At 37.2% G+C, this 20,579-nt stretch overlaps 1 long non-coding RNA gene across 1 annotated transcript; it reads right to left on the bottom strand.

Moving 5' to 3' along the window:
- Window positions 1–2,410: 2,410 nt before the first annotated feature.
- Window positions 2,411–5,580, bottom strand: LOC140161222 (uncharacterized). The gene is made up of 2 exons (XR_011860079.1): window positions 5,265–5,580; window positions 2,411–2,625 (listed from the first exon to the last, which is right to left on the bottom strand). It is a non-coding gene; the product is annotated as an uncharacterized lncRNA (long non-coding RNA).
- Window positions 5,581–20,579: the final 14,999 nt, after the last annotated feature.

The following is a 20,579-nucleotide window of genomic DNA, read 5'->3' on the forward strand; positions in this document are numbered from 1 at the left end:
AAACATGCCAATTTATCAGAAGATTACTGGGCTGAGAGCTTGGATAAAATAATGTTTTTAAATAGCTGATCCTGGATCCACCACTACAATGGTAACAATTATGGCAAAATGTCATTTATAATTTTTCATATCACCATGATCACTAGGAATAGGAATCTAAAACCAATTTTAATTGTAATTTAATAATGGGTGCACCTAGACAAAATTGGACACCAATGTTTTTGCTTGCTCGTGACTCTAAACCACCTGCTTGAACAACAAACATATATGCAAAAAGGTCAAAAAGAGAAGAGGGGGATTCTAATTTGCATAAAACAAAAATGGTTAAATGGCCACAAATGCAGGGCTCAAATTTCAAAATTGAAATATGGATAAAAAAAACCCCATCTAATTGTATTCTTCTCATTATTGGGATTCAGAAATCAGAAAAAGTATATGAATCATAATACATGCAGTTTGATCTATCTCCGATACAGTTCTTGAGTTGCAGGCATATGGTGAAATGTTAAATTTTGGTCCCAAATGCTCCTATTGTGATCAGGTGGTCTCAAATTATTCCGCTGGGAAAAATATTTTAATTAAAGAATAGTTTGCCATATCTCATCAGGTGTTTTGTTATCGGTAACAGGGCAAATAAATCAAAACCCATTGACCTATTTTGTAATGTTACAAGTTACAGGTATAGGAAGCAAAACACCTGAGATGTGGCAAACTATTCTTTGTTTAAAATGTTCCAAGGATAATTTGACACCACTGTGATCAAAATCAAACATTTTTGATATTTTTACCCCTGTGGACAATGGTTGACATTTAAAACAATATGCCTCTAGTAAACCTTAAAACGTGTACATTAGAGATATGTCAAACTATTCTTTTTCTGAATCCCAATATTAATGAGAGGATATACATTGGTATATGTTCTAACCATGCTAACCAGAATCAAATAATTTTGAAATTTGAGCCCTGCATTTATTTATAGCAGCCACTGTTGTTTTATGCAAATTGGCATTATCCCCCTATTCCCATTTTTGGATATATTGTTGGGGATGTCTTTTAGAGATCATTACTGTAACAAAAAACATTGATTTCCAATTTTGTCTAGCTCCAAACGTAAATTGACTCAAAAGTGGAGCAGAAGTAAAAATTGTTCAATCATTATGCAAGCAATTGATTTAAATAACAATACAATTTAATAATTACAACAAAAAAATTGAACAAATTTTAATCTTCACCCAGAGCAGCCAGCGCACATCAATGTAAAAAACGTTGAAAAAAATGCATCGGGGGGTCTGGCCTGATTAGAACTGGTGACCTTCAGATTACTAGCACGCACGCTCTAGCCAATTAAGCCACAGATGCACACTGGAGAAGGGCGGAAGATTTAAATCTATATAAGTATTATGTTCAAATGATGTTCGTCGCATTCCTAGTGGAAGGAATCGGAACTGCAAAATTTAATATAAAATATGCAGTTCTGATGCATTAATATAAAATATGCAGTTCTAATGCCTTCCGCGACGAACATCATTCAACCTAAGTTCCGCTCTTCTCCAGTGTGCCTCTGTGGCTCAATTAGCTAGGAGCCTAGAGCGTCATGCTAGTAATATGAAGGTCGCCGGTTCGAATCCAGCCACATGCACTGTTGGTTTGTTTTTTCAACATTTAGGTGCATTGGCTGCTCTGGGTAATGATTAAAATTTGTTCATCCAATCAACTCAGAGAACTAAGTATATAATTTTCAAAAATAAAGATTGTCTTGGCATTTTCAAAACTTGTGTTAGGGGATGAAAAAAAATCCCACAGACTTTTCAAGTAGGATCTTTTGGTCGTGATTTTGTCCTTTTTTTTTCTTGGCAGCATTTTGATAATTGTTTGCAAACATATTTTAGAAAAAATTTTGTTAAAAAACGGCTGAATTTTACATGATTTATTTTTTTAAATCTCCCAAAATGCTAAATCTGGATCGCTCGAGTCGGTCCTATGTATACAGGTTTTTTTTGCCTTCTCCTCAGAAAGTAACAGAAGTAGATTTTAAGAAAATGCTTAGTGATTTCAAGCTCGGTACCTGGCATTTTAAATCAAGCCACGGTGAAATAATTACAATCCATTGTATTCCTTAATTATCAAATCAAGATCGTGTAAATATGCAAATTTCGTTCCATTCACTCTGCAGGCTTCGGTTCAAGGAATGATATCCACAATCCAACAAGAAGACGATGCATCTTTTGTCCGAGATTTACATTGTACTTCTCTAGAATTACTTTTACCCACAGTTACCAGTGACAGTCCAATGATCATGATGATGATCCCAATTGCAATTCAGAGTTCTTTTTAATAATTTGTAGTTCCTCATTAACCACCGAAGTTCAGTCTTCATCTCGATCTCCGTCGTTTGCCTCTTCATCGTACAGTCTTTGTCAAATAGCGTCCGAGGTGTACATTGTACTTCCCTATAATTACTTTCGCCTACATTCGCAGTGACAGTCCAATGATCATGATGTTAATCCCAATTGCAATTCAGAGTTCTTTTTAATTTAATTTGTAGTTCCTCATTAACCGCTGAAGTTCAGTCTTCATCTCCGCCGCTTGCCTCTTCATCGTACAGTTTTTTGTGTTTTACGAGTTCTGTGATTAAATCAAATGGAAAATAAAATAAAAAGATAATTATTTAACAAAGCTAGACATGCTGATCAATTAATCAAAACAATGATTTAATTATTGAATTTACACATAAAATGCAAGATAGCTTCACAGTTTGACAACCCTTGATCTATTTTGAAATTAATGTTACACTATCACTAAGTATCAGACAGTCAAACTTGACATAGGGTCAAAGTTAAATAACGATCATACACAAAAAATATTTATGGCGAGTGGCGAATGTTTTACGGGCCCGACCAACCCAGATTTTGTGTTTCGGGAGAATTTTTTGTTTTTTTTAGCTCAGATACTCAGATAGCGACGTTTTATGTAATTTTTTGTGGGACATGAGAGCACATCGGACATATATCGAATTACATTTTGAAAACGAGGAATGTCCTTCTGATATCAAATATCAATCAATTGAAAATTTTGACCTTTCATATAGAAGATATAGATTTTTCCCCAAAAGATCTTTTCAAAAAACTAAATTATTTGATATCAATATTATCACGATTCATCAGGAGCACATTCCTCGTTTTAAAATATGCAATTCGATATGTCTGATGTGCTCTCAGGTCACACACAAAAAAAAATGTGAAAAAGTCGCTATCCGAGCCCTTACGTTTTACTAAATCATGTAAAATCAGCCATTTTTGTTTTTGGCCAAAATGTTTTGATTTTGATTGAATTTTTAAAAAATTCAGAATATTTTCACACAAAAAAATCCTGACCAAAAGTCTGCCCCCCCCGGCGTAAAACAGTGCTTTTATTCGTCGTCTAATCCTATATAAAATATGTTTGATACATGGAGGATTGAAATTCAAGTAATTTAGTTTAATTTGCCGTCGGTGGTTCTTCAAATTCTGTTCCATATATTTCAGAGTGCACATTCCCAACCAAAGTTCCCCCTCGAGAATTCTATTGCTGTTATCAAAATTATGATGGGTGGGCCAAAAGAATGGATTGCCCTTAGAGCTCCAAAGTCAGGGTTGGTCGGTCGGTTTATTTTTTTCCTTACTTTCTTCTTTTCTTTTTTTTTACAATTTTAATATCAAGAAATGTAAGTTCACCTCAAAATACCATGGTAAACAATAGTGTAAACAATTGAACTTCCAAACACGGAGGCATGCTTCAGCAAATCTGACTCTAGTTTTACATGTGAAGCCATCGCCGGTGAGCAAATTCGTGGCTACACTTCTCGAGCAAGGGGCACAGTGGCATAGTGTGGGTCATCAGTTGCGGCACTGACCACGATTGGGGGCACCGGGTCTGATTGGGGACACAAGCCGGTTTCTGGCATTTTTCCAATGGGATTTTTTAAAATAATTTTTCAATCAATTGGGGGGGGGGTACATACCCCCCATGCCACTGAAGGGGCAACTGGAGGCAAAAGAGCTCTGACGTGACTGGGGTAAATTTGCCCCATTCGTGGCACTGCCACTGTCTACGTATACAGTTGACATGCATTCCCATTCCATTATACCCCGGGTGTATACCAAGCGCGTGTACGCGTACTGACCATGCATGATCACATTCACAATATGACTATTTTCTAAAAACATATTTAAACAGGAACTAAGAGAGCATACAATTACAAAACATGAAAGATATGATGGTGAACGTGATAATGGGCACTTGCACTTATCATATTATCATTATGAATTAGTTAAAATAGATCAGTAAGGGGGCTGGCATTTTCTTTGGAAGGGGGGGGTCCCAAATATGTCGGTGACCGGAGCCAATTTTTTTATGACCCCCCCTATCGCGGGCAAAATTTTTATGTAATGACCCCCTATCGCTGGTCGAAAAATTTTATGACCCCCCTTCCAACTACACAGACTCAAGAAAAATTATTCATTGCCGGAACTAAGGCGCGGAGCGTCAAAACTTAAAAGTGAAGAAAATGTGTGGAGCGCGGTAAATTGTTTATTGTAAGTGTAAAGAAGGCGCGCGGAGCGTGTAAAAATTTTGCATAGATTGTACGCACATTTCGACTCATGGTTAAAGAATCAGCACAAGAAGCAAAAAATTTTAAGTCACCAGCCCTAAATAATTCTATAACCCCCTATTTTGGGTGTTAAAAAATTATAACCCCCTATTTTTGGTCTGAAAATTCTATGACCCCCAGTATTTTGGGACCCCCCCCCGAAGAAAATTCCAGCCCCTAAGCTTTAATTTGTCATGTTGTGTACATAACATACTGACATGACTGACAATGTGACATACACATGATACGTGTACATGTGAATGTCATGTATGAAAACATAGTGAAAGGTTGTCGAATTCTGCATATTGTCGTGCAACAATGTTCAAACTAAAAACGACAAACAGGTCAGCATGATCAGATTGTTTCAGCAATCTACGTTTATCACAGACCAACGCCGTTCCGTTGATTTGTCAACGGACAGTCGTTGTTTACAACGCAATCACGTTGATAATTCTGGCAACAACGATACGGCGTTGATATGTGGTCAACGTGTACTCGTTGGTGGATGCAATTTTGTTGGAAAAAGCCAATTTCCCAAACGATTTACCTCCATGCAAAAATGATTTACCCAGCAATATTTTTGCGGAGTCATGCACATCGAACATCATTTTAGTACAAAAATATTCCAACTCACCAAATTATTCCGGTAAAGCACCGTAATTGGCCCATGAAGTTGCCCGTTTCTGACCATAAACATGACAATATCGTCGCCATTTTCATGATTATCTCGACTGTGGCAGGGTCGGAGTTGAAGTCGATGACGTCATGTGATCGTTGGGCGGAAAAAGTAGTGTTGCCAGCATTAAAATATGCATACAATTCCCTAATAGTGAGCACAAATTAGGAAAAAGAGAGCCCAAATCCGATTTCCCGAATTGGCAACGGGCAGCCGTTGTTGACAACTGCCAGCCGTTGTATTTTACTGTAAACGGCTTGCCGTTGTGCTACAGACTGGTGTCAGATAGGGCCTACCCATCTCAGGATGGGACTTTCATCCTGTACCTATATGTCAATCAATGGAGAGTGCTATCTTGGGTTGATAGCAAGTTCACTTCACTTGTAGGCCTATTATATAGGAGTCTACAAATGTTACCAAAACTTGCAGGTTCACTACCTTCCTTTTTTATCATTACAACCACTTGACCTTAGAGTAGTCTATACTAGGCCAAGTGGTAATGGTAAATACATTGAAAACAATATTGAACACAACACAATTCAATAAACAGACACATTATGGAGGAAAATGCTGGAAGGTGTATGGCAGCTCTTCCGTAGATATTATAAGTTACCAAACAATGAAACTTGAAACCTAAATAAAAAATGCAAGACAACAACCAATTTGAGACAATGATGATGCTCAATGAGGACAAATTAACTGTGTTTTATATTCATTAACCATAACATGAGACAATGGTGCTCAATCAGGACAAATCAATACATACAAGTGAATACAAATTTGAAAGTGAGAGTAGATCTACTCTCACTTCCCAGATGCATGTTAACTCCTCTCCTACTTCTCCTCTCAGTTACTGATCATAATCAAAACAAATAGGATGGGTTTGGGTGGTGAGTAACATATGGATCCACATGGATAATTCTTCACATGGATCCACTATCCATATAGCAAGTGCCCTAAATTTTAGCCTGGCCCAGGGCCCAGAAAAACTTAAATCTAGCCATGGCTACACAAAATGTACATATTATGCTACACTCTGTGTAGATTGTGACAGTCTCCACACTGCAGTGCACACTTTATACCATGCACCCATACATATGTATACATGTCGCATTCGTGCACACTATGATACAGAAAAAAACCAGCAAACTGGAAAAACATTTCAAGAATTGTCCTTTGTGGTGAATTTCAAGTTATCATGTTTAATATCATTATTATAGCTTTTATTCATCATTTTAATATTCCCCATTCCAATACACTGACTCTCCTGCGTGCACACATGAAGAACTAGGCCTACATGTCAATGTTTGTGTGAGCATAGCTCTCCGCCACATGCTTGTGCATCGGAGTCAAATGAATAGAGTTTTTTTACCGCCATGTTTACAGAAATTTATGATTTACAGAAGCTAATAGGTAAAGTATTGATAAAACTTGGATATAGTTGTCCAGATGTGCATAATTAATGATATTATTAATCATTGTGTGTAAGAAGTTGAGATGTAACCGGAAGTCTGGATATTTATACCGCCTGGTCCTGTCCAGTATTACCTTAGAAGTAGAAGGGATGTGTGGATGTGCATGAAATGAACATGATGAAAGGCTCTTTATTCGGAAAGTTGACAAAACAATTAAATTGGATGAAATTACTAAATGTATGTTGAAATTATTATTTGTGCAGTCTGTGTGTCAATACACATGCAGACATATTTTTTTTCACATGATGATTTTCACATCCCAATATATTGCTCGATTCACTAAGACCACATCAAATCTCTTTTTGTACTTGATTAATTCCACCACAGATCCTGGAAAAGGATCTGATTCCAAAAATTAAACCAGTTCTACATTTTTTTGTAAATGAGAGTACTTAGCAAGTAAAAATGTCTCAGGAACTCATGGTTCATAAAACAACTTAAAACTTACGTTGCATATGATTATGACATAATACATTTCTCTTTATAAATGTTTGTTGGTGCGGAATGTAGTTTTATTTATTTATTACATCAAGAGTGTATTAATAGCAATTAACAACAAATTAATGTTTACACCAATAGTAATAGCTTTGTTTATACCCATACCCATAATGGGACCCATACAAGTATTAAGTCCCAATTTCCGTACCTGATGTACCCATGGCCCGTATTTACCCATACTGGGACCTGTAGGCCTATCCGTACCCGTACTCGAGTCCCAATTTTCGTACCCATACCCGTGGCTCCGTATCCGTACTCGCACCCTATTTTGGGTTCGGACCCGTACCCGTACCCATGGCTAGGGAGCCGTACCTATGGCCTGGGAGTGGGACCCGTACCTGTACCCATGGTCTGGGCCCGTGCCCGTACCCGTACTCATGGCTTGGGACCCATACCCGTTACATACTTTCCCATGACCAATGATACTGAGTCATCATCTTGAATGGTCATATTGTTTTGCATTTAAAGTTCTACAGATATTTAGCTTTCTCAGATTTTTTAGATTTTAAAAATTGGACGTTTCTAGTAGAAGTTATAGAAGATTGCGTAAAAATGGTGAATTCTAAGTTTTGACAACGCAACCTATTTTGAAAATCTGTAACATTACTAACCGTTGAGCACAAAGTTATTTGGAAAAAGTTATGCAGGTATTTTAGTTGTGCCCTGTTCATAATTCTACTAAATAGCCGATATCTATCTATTATTTATGACGTTACGAAGCAATTATTATGGAATTAAGGATTTGTGGCCTAATCCCATTCTCACTTTGGCGGTAGTTTTAAATATAGTTATTGTGGTGTGAGTGAGGTCCATGTCATTTGAAATGCTTGCAGAGATCGAACTGGTTGTGGTACAGAAAAGACGGCTCCTCAATTTACCGTACAGCAGCGTGGATTTCTTTCAAAAACTTACTGGCAAACCGGCAGCTATGTTGAGACGCAAAGAAGATCATAGACGATAGTGTATAATTGTAATTTGACGAGCACGGAACTGTCAGGAATCGGCAGAGTGAAGCTTCAGGTGCTCGTAAGACTGTAAGAACTAGAGCGAACATTGCAGCTGTCCGGCAAGCTTTAAGGCGCAACCCAAACAGTAGTTGTCGTCGAAATGCTGTGCCAAACATCCCACGTTCTTCATTTAATCGTATCGTGCCATTTTTCAAAGGTATGCGAGTCGTTTTTCATCGATTTTACATTACATGATGCAGTCATGTCTACAGTAGAATTCATCTCGACCTTTGCAGGACTTAACCCCATTAAAAGCTATTAAACCAAGATAACACTCATTGAAACAGCTCAACTGATTAAATCGGATCTTCTCTGGTTGTGCACAAGTGACTGTTTTCATGTGCGATATCGCAATAAAGCTGGTATTCATAGCTTCAGTTGGGTAACCGATTATAAAGGAAACGAAAGGAAACAATGTTATGTGTGGCTTTGTTCACGAAATCAGACAATGGCGTGCTTTTTGTAAACCAGCATTCTTGAAAATGAGCAACATAATGATTTTTGACTTAACACGGTTTGGAAATAATTTCTTCATATTTTTGGTGTTATCTGTCGTTTACATGTCCTTCCTAAAGCACAAAAGTACGACCCTCTCCAAACACCTAAATTAGCTAAAAATTTAGGACATGTTACAAAACTATATTGTCTAGAATTTTAGAAGAGTACTTTTAATATTGGCCGGTTATTTTTCACACAGCGACGTTAACTAGGCAATGTACTATTACCTATAACATTAACTAAAACACCAAAAGTACGAATATTTCCAAACATCTAAATTAGCTAAAATTTAGGACATGTTAAAAACTATATTTTCTAAAACTTTAGAAGAGTACTTTTAATATTGGCCGGTTATTTTTTTCTTTTTTTCTTTAACTAGTCATATCCCCATACTGTTAACGTAGGGCTATTTGTCACGGTCACGCGTCAATGGGAAAGAGCACTGTGTATTGTGTATAGGAAAACGGACAGTAACTGCAGTATGATTGCATGCCACGCCAAAACAAATAAAGGTAGCGTGCTGAAATTAACAGAATAAGTAGGAGACATGTCCAACATTATAATGCTGGTATCAAAAATAGATACACTGCCCGTCTTCTATTTTTAGTTATTTTTGCAAACACGGTACAAATCATTCTGGGACACCCTGTATATGCATGTCTATTATAATGCTGCAATTTAATCATTGTAAAGAAAATCTGATGTTGAAACAAAACGAGTTTATATGTTTCCTCATTCCTTTCTCAACAACACAATTATGTTTCTCTTCTTCTTCCTTATAAGTGCCTCGATCCCTCATATGTATGATTATTATCGCACTGGTACAGACAAGTTGTACTTATTTTTTACTCTGGAACCTAGAGTACATGAGTGTACTTTTGAAGTACAGTCAACAGTACCGGGATGATGCCCTGCACTTTTCGAATAGCCTGTGACGTTCTTTAACATTGTTTGTACTCTATGATATTGAAACTGAAGAGAATATTCATCATTCCTCTAAATTGATCAATTAAAATCCCATTGAAATGTTTTTGAAACGGGCAAAGCACCCAGGCAAACAGTGTACATTGCGAATATTTATAGAATCATGACCATGCCCATGTAGCCTAGCTTGCTTGCGTAATGTATAGGCCTATGCCTTATTTGACAGGTAATAATTCGCTGTTCCCATCAACAGCTGTTTTAACTCCACAAGCGTTCTTGATCCCTTCCCTCCTTCCGCTGTTCCATCTATTCCAGTCCAATTCTTCTTTCTGATTGTATATACATACTATCAACCTCTCTTTCCACAGTATTGAAAGAGAGATGTCAAATGGGTAAGTGTTAAAACACTTAGTCTTCTGTCTTTCCAAAGTACTTTTTTCTCCACACCCATATTTCACAAAGCTTCCAGTTTCATAACATGTATCCTCTTTCTGCAGTGTCCATGTCTCAGATCCATGTCAGGCTACACTCCAAACTACTGACTTTTTACAACTCGCATCTGTTTATGTCCTTCTTGTAAGCTTTGGAAAGCAGAGTTTTCTTTTGTTTGTCATGCCAATCTTTGCTCTAGTATTCGGGCTCTAGTACGACTCTTCCCATGCTGAGTTACCTGCTTTTTCTGCTGTCCATTTATGGTGATGCTTAAAATTCGGCCCTCGTCATGTCTTCACTACTTTGAACTTCTTTACATGAATTTTCATGTCATATTCTTTCAATCTTCCATTCAAGCCTTCCATCAATCTTTGTAGACCTGTACCTTAGGACTACCATATACTTGCTTGGCAATCTGCAAATACCACATCATCCAATAACTCCCCTCCAAAAGTACACACTCTTGTGTTCTCCCCATCCTATTTACTCTACATATCACCTATCATCAATTAATAATATAATGCAGAAGAGATCAGTTACAGTCCTGGGTTACAGTAGACACCCTTGACACACTCCTCTCCCATCTACTTGGGTTTGGAACTCCTCTGCCACTTGTCCTATGTATTGTTGGATTATTTAATATATTCTGCCACTTCAGTCAACATGGCCAACTCCAATCCCCTTCAGAATGTCAGACAATGGCTTACAGCTACTTGTAAACATGTGCAAAGTCCCATTGTAGGCATAATACTCCTCATGGGTATACAAATGTAGATGCATAATCATGACAGGTTTTTGAAAAATATCAATATCAGACAAAACAGTTAAAAAGTTTAAGTGTTTTTTTCAGGTTTTTTATGTTTGAGTCACGGTTTGGTGTACCTTAATTTTTGTTGGTGTCCCCGTATGTTAGTGTATGTGTGCAATGAATGTGTGCGTATGTTAATGTTGGGTGTGAGGGGGCGGGGTGTAGCGCACATGTCTACTGTTTGTATATATATTGTGGTGTGTGAGGTTGGGGTATGTGAGTTTGTTGATGGGGTGTCGTAAGTTGATGGGTTGTGCAGGGTAGGGGTGTGTAATATGTAAGTCGATATCCCATTGAATTAGACCTATCAATGCATTATTTCAGTGTAACCGTAACCTTGGGGAATAATACAGAACATGAAATGCTTTATCTACTTGGTAATACATGGTTGGGTGTGTCATTTTGGGTGCCCAGTGTTTGTGTACACCGGTGTGTGCACAACTATATGACATGTAAGCTTGAATTTTTAAGGTTATTAACAATTTCAAACTGTTGCGATTTGGTAGTTCAAGGCATCTTGCGAATGATAGTGAACTTTGGCAAAAACTGCATTGCTCATTTCATAGCGAGCGTGTAGAAGAATTCAAATATCACAGATATACTTTTGTAGGTCCTGTGGTTCTTGAGTTACGTTGTAAAGAGCACTGAAACAACAACACTTTAGTAAAACGTACATAACTCATTAACAACAATAAATTAAGCAAGTTTGCAAAGTATGCAATTTGTAGAATGAACTTTTGCAAAACAAACGATTTTAGGTTGCTTCGACCTCGTCTACCCTTAATCACATTAAACATACAGAGATAATTGATTTAAAAAAATGTGCCATTTTTTTCAGAAATAAAAGATATCGGTACTTTAAATGATGTCTGTGTATGTGGAGTGGGGGTTGTTGTCTGTTGTGGTGACGGGTGGGATGGATGTGTGTGTGTGTGTGGGGGGGGGGCTGAGGTGCGACGGCGCGGTGTTGGGGTGACAAGTGGGGGGAGGTGAGTGTTTTGGGCCCATATATCTGGGTATGTTTAGGGGTGCATGATGTCCCTGTGATGGTTTGTTTAAATTGCCTGAACTCATTGAGATTCAAAATTTTGAATTATATGGACTTATTTGGAATATTTGGGAATTACCATGGACTTTTAGGGACTTACGGGATATATTAGGAGTTATTTGGAATTAGTTTGAATAATACGGACTTACAGGGATTTACCGGGTTTATTTGGAGTTACTCAGAATTAGAGGGATACTTGGGAATTAAGTGGACTTATATGGACTTACTGGACTTATTAGGAGTTATTTGGAATTAGTTTGGAATAATATGGAATTATAGGGACTTACCGGACTTATTTGGAGTTACTCAGAATTACAGGAATATTTGGGAATAATATGGACTTATAGGGACTTACCGGACTTATTCGGAATTAGTTGGGAATAATATGGACTTACAGGGAACATTTAGGAATTACTGGAATAATGGGAATTACACCCTGTCATGGGGCCTTATTGTCAATTCATCTTGGGATAGGTCAAGTTGAACAGAAAATCTGTTAACGGAGAAAAACAAGCAAAAGAGCATTTTTGCGCCCATAAAGCTCACTCCTAATGTCAGACAGATCAATTCAATCGGGAAGACACACAAACCCATCACTGCAGGCACATTCCAAATGTTATTTGAATTGGCAAAACAACTTTAAAGCTCACCTAAAGAGCAAATAGATCAAGCATTTTTTTATATTTTAAAATGATATTGCTTAATTTTATTTACTTGAAGGTCCGCTTAAAGAACAAAAGATATAATATTATCACAGAACCAGACCTCTAGTATTTTGGATCAATATTATAGAAAATAATACTACATAATTATCACCACGATGGTACCATTAATAAGAAGTAGCTGTCAACTGATGCTGCTGTTACCTCGGGCAAGCACTATTGATTGTTGTTATTTAATATTACGAGTAGGACGGTTGTAAGGCTAATGAGGATTTTGTTTGTTTGTTGAATCGGTTTTGAATATCCCAGTAGTACATACACATAAGGGATCGTTCACAAACACTTGTTGATGGGGGGCTGAAAAAATCATCGTAAAAGTTTTTCGGGACCCCCCTTTCAGATGTAACAAATTTCAGCCCCCCTTTTTTTTTTTAATGAAAATTATGGGTCAACCTCATAGGAAAGCAAATAAACTCAATTTTCTCGGGAAATTTGTGGTCATTTTTTTCAGGGCCCCCCTTAGAAAGGTAAAAACTTTTAAGCCCCTCCCCGCCTATTTTGCATTAGGCCTCCCTAACAAGTGTTTGTGAATGGCCCCTAATCAATGTCTTATGCCAATCAACATGAATTATCGGGCTTATAACCAGACTAGCTTAATGAAATCCATGTGAATGAGAGATGTTTATTTCTCAGTAGATTAAAGACCGACAAAGGCTGTCTACAAACATGCAAGCGACTAATGGAGGCTGCTAATTGCTTCCGAGAATTTACAGATGTTTATAAGCCGTTGTGGCCAAATGCTACGGTGCTACAAGCAAAGAGGATCGTGATTTACATCCGTAGTATTATTTACAGTTAACTATACTCTAAATCGTGTGGTGTCAATTTCCGATCTTTACGTGAGTATCATGTACAAATACCTACTCTACAACACAAAACCTGTGTCACATTAAAACATCTCTTTTGTTAAATAGTAATTGCTATTGATGTTGATGCTGTAGATTTTCGGCGTGTTATTATTGCAGACGCTAAAACCCCAAACAGCCAATTTGACTCAGCCAAAGTAATAACAAACACATGGAAACAGAAAACTTTACTCTGATCTGTAGAAATACTTGCACATGAATTTGATTTTTTTGGCTATAACAATTAGAGCGCATAGATTGACATTAGTATATCGCAAAAGAATTACCCTAACATTACCCATGTTTTGGGAACTATTTTTCCACATATTTTCGCCTATTCCAGCACGTTCTCTATAATCATTGGAATCCTTCTAGATGATCAGCGGATGGTTAATCCTCATAAAACTCGGATGATGATGATGATGATGATGATGATGATGATGATGATGATGATGATGATGATGATGATGATGATGATGATGATGATGATGATGATGATGATGATGATGATGATGAAGAGGAGGAGGAGGAGGAGGAGGAGGAGGAGGAGGAGGAGGAGGAGAGAAGAAGAAGGCGGAGGAGGAGAAGGAAAAAGTAAAGTTAAGTTAATGGTTAAGAAGGTTAAGATGGTTAATCCTCATATAATTCGGATGATGATGATGATGATGCATTTCACTGAAGTGATGATGGTGCTTATTTTGTATATTAAGCACGGCAATAAATAGCACCCTCTGTGTTACATTAAGGTTGCTGTTGGGCAATGTTATACATTAACGTTACTGTTGGTCAATGTTACATTAAGGTTATGGTTAGGGTTAGAGGGTAAGGGTTAGTGGGTTAGGGTTAGAGTTAGGGTTAGTGGGTTAGGGTTAAGGTTATGGTTAGGGTTAGTGGGTTATGGTTAGGATGAGTGGGTTAGGGTTAGTGGGTTAGGGTTAGAATAAGGGTTAGGGTTAGTGAGTTAGGGTTAGGGTTAGTGGATTAGGATTAGGGTTAGGGTTAGGGTTAGTGGGTAAAGGGTTAGGGTAAGGGTTCGGATTAGGGTTAGTGGGGTTAAGGTTAGGTTTAGGGTTAGTGGGTTAGGGTTAGGGTCCCAGTATCAACAAAAACATCAATACCGCATGGTCGGCAGGTCCGAGGGTTAGGGTTAGGGCTAGCGTAACCTTAAGGGTGATGGACGGTCTCTACTATGTGACGGGCTGTCGATAACGTAAATGTCACCCATATCCATACTGAGAGACAACCCGTCACCCATTTCATTTTTTTTAAATACTTTTTACCCCATAATTTCCCTCATTCTTTATGCCTTGCCCTCTATCGGTGGCTAATTTACAGTTCAAGCATAGAACAATACCTGGAAGCGGCAATAGAAATTAGCATGAGGCCACATTGATATGTAAATAGCGTATTGTTATTTAAATTTGTGCCCAGAGTTATAGAGGGCGGTAGTCAAGTTATGCAGACAGAGAATGGCTTGATGCGCCAGGCATGTCAAATTGCTGAGTGAACGTGTATAAATTCCCTTTCTGTAAAGGAAATAAGTTAGTTTATTTCGTGTACCAGTTTGTTATAACAAAAAAATAAGTATTATATTAAATATATTAAGTGTATAAACTTTGAAATGTACGTGAATTTGAAGTGCAGAGCTCCAAATCTAGCTAAGTCGTGTAGTGTGAAATTATGCTGTGTGACCCCCTCTGCGTGGTAGAATTATATTCATAAAACATTGAATTTAACAGATATATGGGCAGCCAACCACGATTTATCAGCATTAAAAAGATATATTAATTAACAAAGATAAATAATCAATAATACAAACGACAATTTAAATAGTAAACAAGTCTGAAATCTTAATATGTTGCCACGTGATTTCCCGAACACATGATATGTCAACATGTGACCATTATTCAGATTTACCGTAAATATTTGCAGTATTGGTGCACGGCTTGCACATAGTCGTAGTCAACTGTGCATTTCTTTACCTCCGTATAAAATCAATAATTCATGCTGGGAGCCAATTAACATTCTGTCTGCTTAGTGCAGATTGGTATTTTATTTTACTTGAGAGCATAATAGAAATACATAAGACGAATAAGGCGCCATGATGGAAGGTCAGGTCGGGTATCAAAGGTTATTATAACTTCAAATACTACTTGTATTTCACACCTTGCCTCTGTCACGTATTTCCTTCATATTATTGACAGCAAGTCCTAATTTTGACTTTGCTATTGCAAAATGTCATTTCATATCAAATTAATAGACTTTCTTTGAAAAAACATATCACTGGTGCCTGATGGGAATACCCGTCCGCCATTTCATTAAACTGGATCGTTTTCGCCTGGTTTGTGTCTAGATGTATGGGGGGGGTGGGGCTATGCTCTCATTGAACAGGCAAAGTTCGCAAAACTAACAACGTTGTTATTTGTCAATATCAATTAACATGATCCAAGGGGTCGAACATGAATTATTCATAACGGATCAATAACTGGCCTCACTTTCTAGCTAGTAAACCAGCGAAATTTTTCATAGGTTTTGCGTTGCTAATAGAACAACCGTGAATTTAGTGTCACCCCCTTGGTTCAAGCTTGTTTGCTATTGTATTGGGAGCAACATTGTTTTTTCGTTGGCCTGCGGTGCAACCTTGTTTATGAGCTAACGCCCCGTAGCAAACCACAGCCAGCCCCGTGCCTCATTTCAGTTTTTAACTTACCAAAATTCTGTTTTTTATATTCTATAGTGTCACATATTAACTCAAATAGTTATTAACTCCGTTAAAAATACTTACTAAAGTGAATTTTGATCAACAGAGGGCGCTATTTACTGCCGTATAATTTGATCAGGGGGGGTGGGACGTTGAGGTTTCGATACTAGATTTGGGGTTTTGAGGTTGCAAATGGCGCGAAACTTTGTGTTAAAACCAATGGTGGCATATCCGCTAAGATCGATTACGTTGCCCAATTTCCGTCATCAATATCATTTAAACTACCGAACGCACCTCCGCAAGTTTTGGAATGTAGCAAGAAAACGTTATTTTGAGCAACTTTTTCCAGCCCACCTCAGAGGTGGGATGGAGAAATTTTGAGAAAAAAGCATTTGAAATTTGAGTTTTCGCGGGGTTTTGGGGATTTTAGTTTAAAATTTGCCGTTGCATTAATCTCTTCAACAGACTCAAAGCAGTCGGTCGTGTGGGAAGAGGTTATAGTAGCGTACTGGATGTACTGTTTCATAGTTGGACAAGTACATTGTAGCTCGTCGCCGATTATTTCCTGGTGATTGATACCGTACGAAGCATCTGCATCTGCATGCCATGGTATGGAGAAGTCAGCTCTTCTGTTTACAACAAGCTAATAGCTCTGTTTACAAACGTGATGACAACCTGAGCATATTATACTTGATGGTGAGTGTGCGGAGTATTAAAATTTAAATTGGTATAGTAATTTCACACTGAGTCGCTTTCTCGAGCTCACTGTTTTCGTACGGTAGGGTCACGGACACTGCCACTGCACTGATATGCAGAAAGCTTATCATTTATATTGCGAGCGAGCACACTGATCAGTGCATGATGTGTCTCTAGTCCACAATAATTATCCATCTCATGATCTATTTAATAATTATAAACTGTCACTGTCAACTGTGTAACCCTGACCATGCTGACCCTGGCCATGGTAATTGCCGTAATTGTAATTTCACTAAACTTTTAACCCTTGACGTAACTCATTTACCGTTCGACGCGTTCACGTTCGTAAAGTTACGAATACCCAAAACTAGATGTAACTTAAGGGTACTGTTCGTAAGTAAGTTTAGTGAAATGCAACTTAGGCCTACGACTCGTCACAAGTTACGATTAATTTTGAGACTTACGAAGCTTCGTATAAAACTAAAGCTTAGTGAAATGGACACCTTGATCAAACTGTAACCCTGGGGCTGGGTGCTGGGGGGGCACTTAACACAAATGACCATACAAGTATGTTCCCCCGGAAAGACCCCCCCCCCCATTTTGGATTTTGCAGCTCTGAAAGACCCCCTATAAGTGACCAAACTAGAGCTCCGAAAGACCCATGATTTTGATAATTTCAGCTGTAGAAGGTTTTGTCAGGCAATTTTCAGCCAGAAAGCAAAGCAAGACCCTTGATTTTGACTGTTCGCAGCTCTGAAAGTCCCCATTTTGCTTGTTTGCAGCTCCAAAGACCCCCTTTTACAGGGCAGCTCCCAAAGACCCACCACCTCAAAATTCGGGGAACATACCCACCAAATTTTGTTGATGTGCCCCCCCCCTCGGCCGTATACCCTGCCTATCCCCTGCTAACTAGTGATCTGGACATATGCTGGACAGGGACTCAAATTCTCCCACTATAGGAAGAGGAATGTCAGTACTTGACGCTTTAATGTCTTTGTAGTTGTAGTAGGCCTACATACCTTCGGGGGGGGGGGCATTTTTGAATGCCGAGCCCTGACCATGTCTCGGCCCCATACAACATGGAATTTCTCCAATCGCTGTCCATCGACTTCCAACATGTGATTGTCTTGGTGCCTAGCAGGAAGTTGCAGAATTGCCTGGCTGTCCTGCCTACTGCCAATATGAACTTTTTATTTATCTCTAGATAATTGTCTCAGGATGATGGATTATCTCAGAATAAGTGATTATCTCAGGATAATTGATTATCTCAATTTATATTGCAAACAGGGACATTGACAGGACAGGACTTGAGATAATTGTTGAGATAATTTGAGAAAATACATTGTCTCAAGATGTTTTATCTGGAGATGATAAATTATCTTGATAGTAAATAATAAATTATCTGGAGATCATTATCTTGAGATAATCAATTATCTTCAGATGATCAATTACCCTGAGATAATAAATTACCTTGAGACAATTATCTCAAGATAAATATATGGAAATAATAAATTATCTCAAGATAAATATCTCCATAATCTTTTTGTCCGGAGATAAATCCTGCGAAGATAAATATCTTGAGATAATAAATAATCTTGTCATGATAATAAATTATCTCGAAAAAATACATTATCTCAAGATGTTATTTATCTGGAGATCATAAATTATCTTGATAGTAAATTATCTTGATAATCTCTAGATGATTAATTTACCCTGAGATAATCAATTATCCTGAGATAATTATTCATTCTGAGATAATCCATTAACCTGAGACAATTATCTTTAGATAAATGGAAATAATGAATTACTGTATCTCAAGATAAATATCTCCATAAAAAACTTCTCTCTATATATCTTTTTGTCCAGAGATAAATATCTCATGATGATAAATTATCTTGAGATAATTGATAAGTCACTTTCGAAAAAATACATTATCTCTAAATCTTTTTTTATCTGTAGATTAATATGTTGAGATAATCTTGAGATAAATTATCTTGAAATAATAAGTTATAAGATGACTTATCTCAAAATAATTTATTATTTCAAGACTCTAATTTGTTATCTTATTTCTGCAACTAAGTGTCTCAAGAAATTATCTCGAGATAAGTTTTATTAATAAATCTCAAGATAACAAATTATCTCAAGAGAATACATCATCTCAAAACCTTTTTTCTGGAACTAATAAATTCTATAAAATAATCTCAAGATAAATATGTGGTGATGATAAATAGCTCTTATGATAAATTATCTCAATTTATATTTTTGAAGTTAAATATATGGAGATAATAGTAATACTGTCAAGATGATAATGTATTATCTCAACTTAATTGATCATCCAGAGGCTATTTAAAGCAAGTACATGTAAAAAGCTTTTCTTTTTAATTTTTTATGTCATGTAAAATTATTGTTATTATTGTCTTCTGTTTTTTACAGGAAGCATGCATGATGGTTTGGAAAATGGACCTTGTGATGGCTATACCATGGACATAGGAAACCATTGATTTTTGAATCAACAGCGGGAACTATTCTTGGTGGTTATTCAATGGAGCTCAATGGATTTTTCAACCTACGGATTTGTCGCAAACTTCTCACATAGCACTATAACATGATTAGTCGTTTGGATTTAAGTACCAGCATTCAGCAGTTGGGGAAAAAAATCAGCATAGTTGAATGAAATACTTAATTGTTAGTAGTTAATGGCATTATGTCAAAGTCTGGCTAACTTTGCGACTAATTTATGAGACATTGCACTGTTTCACTGTTTGATGAACTCCAATAATAAACTAAAGGTTAGATCTGCATAATAATTATTTGTGAACAAAAATATTTACGGAAATGATTGTGCTCCTGGAGAACAAAACTATGGTAAAGAGCTCCAGAATTACTGCAATAATTACATAAACAACTGAATAATGCACCAACTGCCTGCCAAGATTATAATACAGGACATTGATATGATACAGGGTCTTTGAAAGAGCTGTGCAGTCAGAAAATTTAATATATAATGGCACAACAAAAATGATCAGAATAGAGTATGATGTTATAGTATTAAGGGGTACTACACCCTCGATAAATTTGTGTCTATTTTGCATTTTTCACAAACTAATAACACAGTGATAGCAAAAGTAATTATGTATATTATAGGGCAAGGAATCCAATTACTACACTGGAATTTCAGTGACCCAAGACAAGCAGTTTGTTATTTATGATAAGAAATAAGGTACCACTAGGATGTACCTCGCTTCCTATCATATACTAAACCGCTTGTCTTGAGTCACTGAAATTTCAGTGTAGTAATTGGATTCCTTGCCCCAATAATATACATAACTTTTGTTACCAGTGTGTTATTATTTTTTGAGAAAAATGCAAAAATAGTCACAAATTTACCACATGGGTGTAGTACCCCCTTAAAGCATCTGCCAATTTTTTTTTTATAATGTTGAAAATTGACCCATATGGTCTGGATAACAATTTGAAAATTGCACCTCAATTCAGCATCGAAGTGGTTACGTAATTCTCTTGGTTACCGGATCACGCTATTTTGATATCCTTCGAGTACCATATACTTTGTGTGGTGATTGTTTCGATCGTCGTTCATTACTCTGGCGCGTGATCCCGT

Source organism: Amphiura filiformis, chromosome 9, assembly GCF_039555335.1.
Source record: "Amphiura filiformis chromosome 9, Afil_fr2py, whole genome shotgun sequence".
Taxonomy (NCBI): Eukaryota; Metazoa; Echinodermata; class Ophiuroidea; order Amphilepidida; family Amphiuridae; genus Amphiura; species Amphiura filiformis.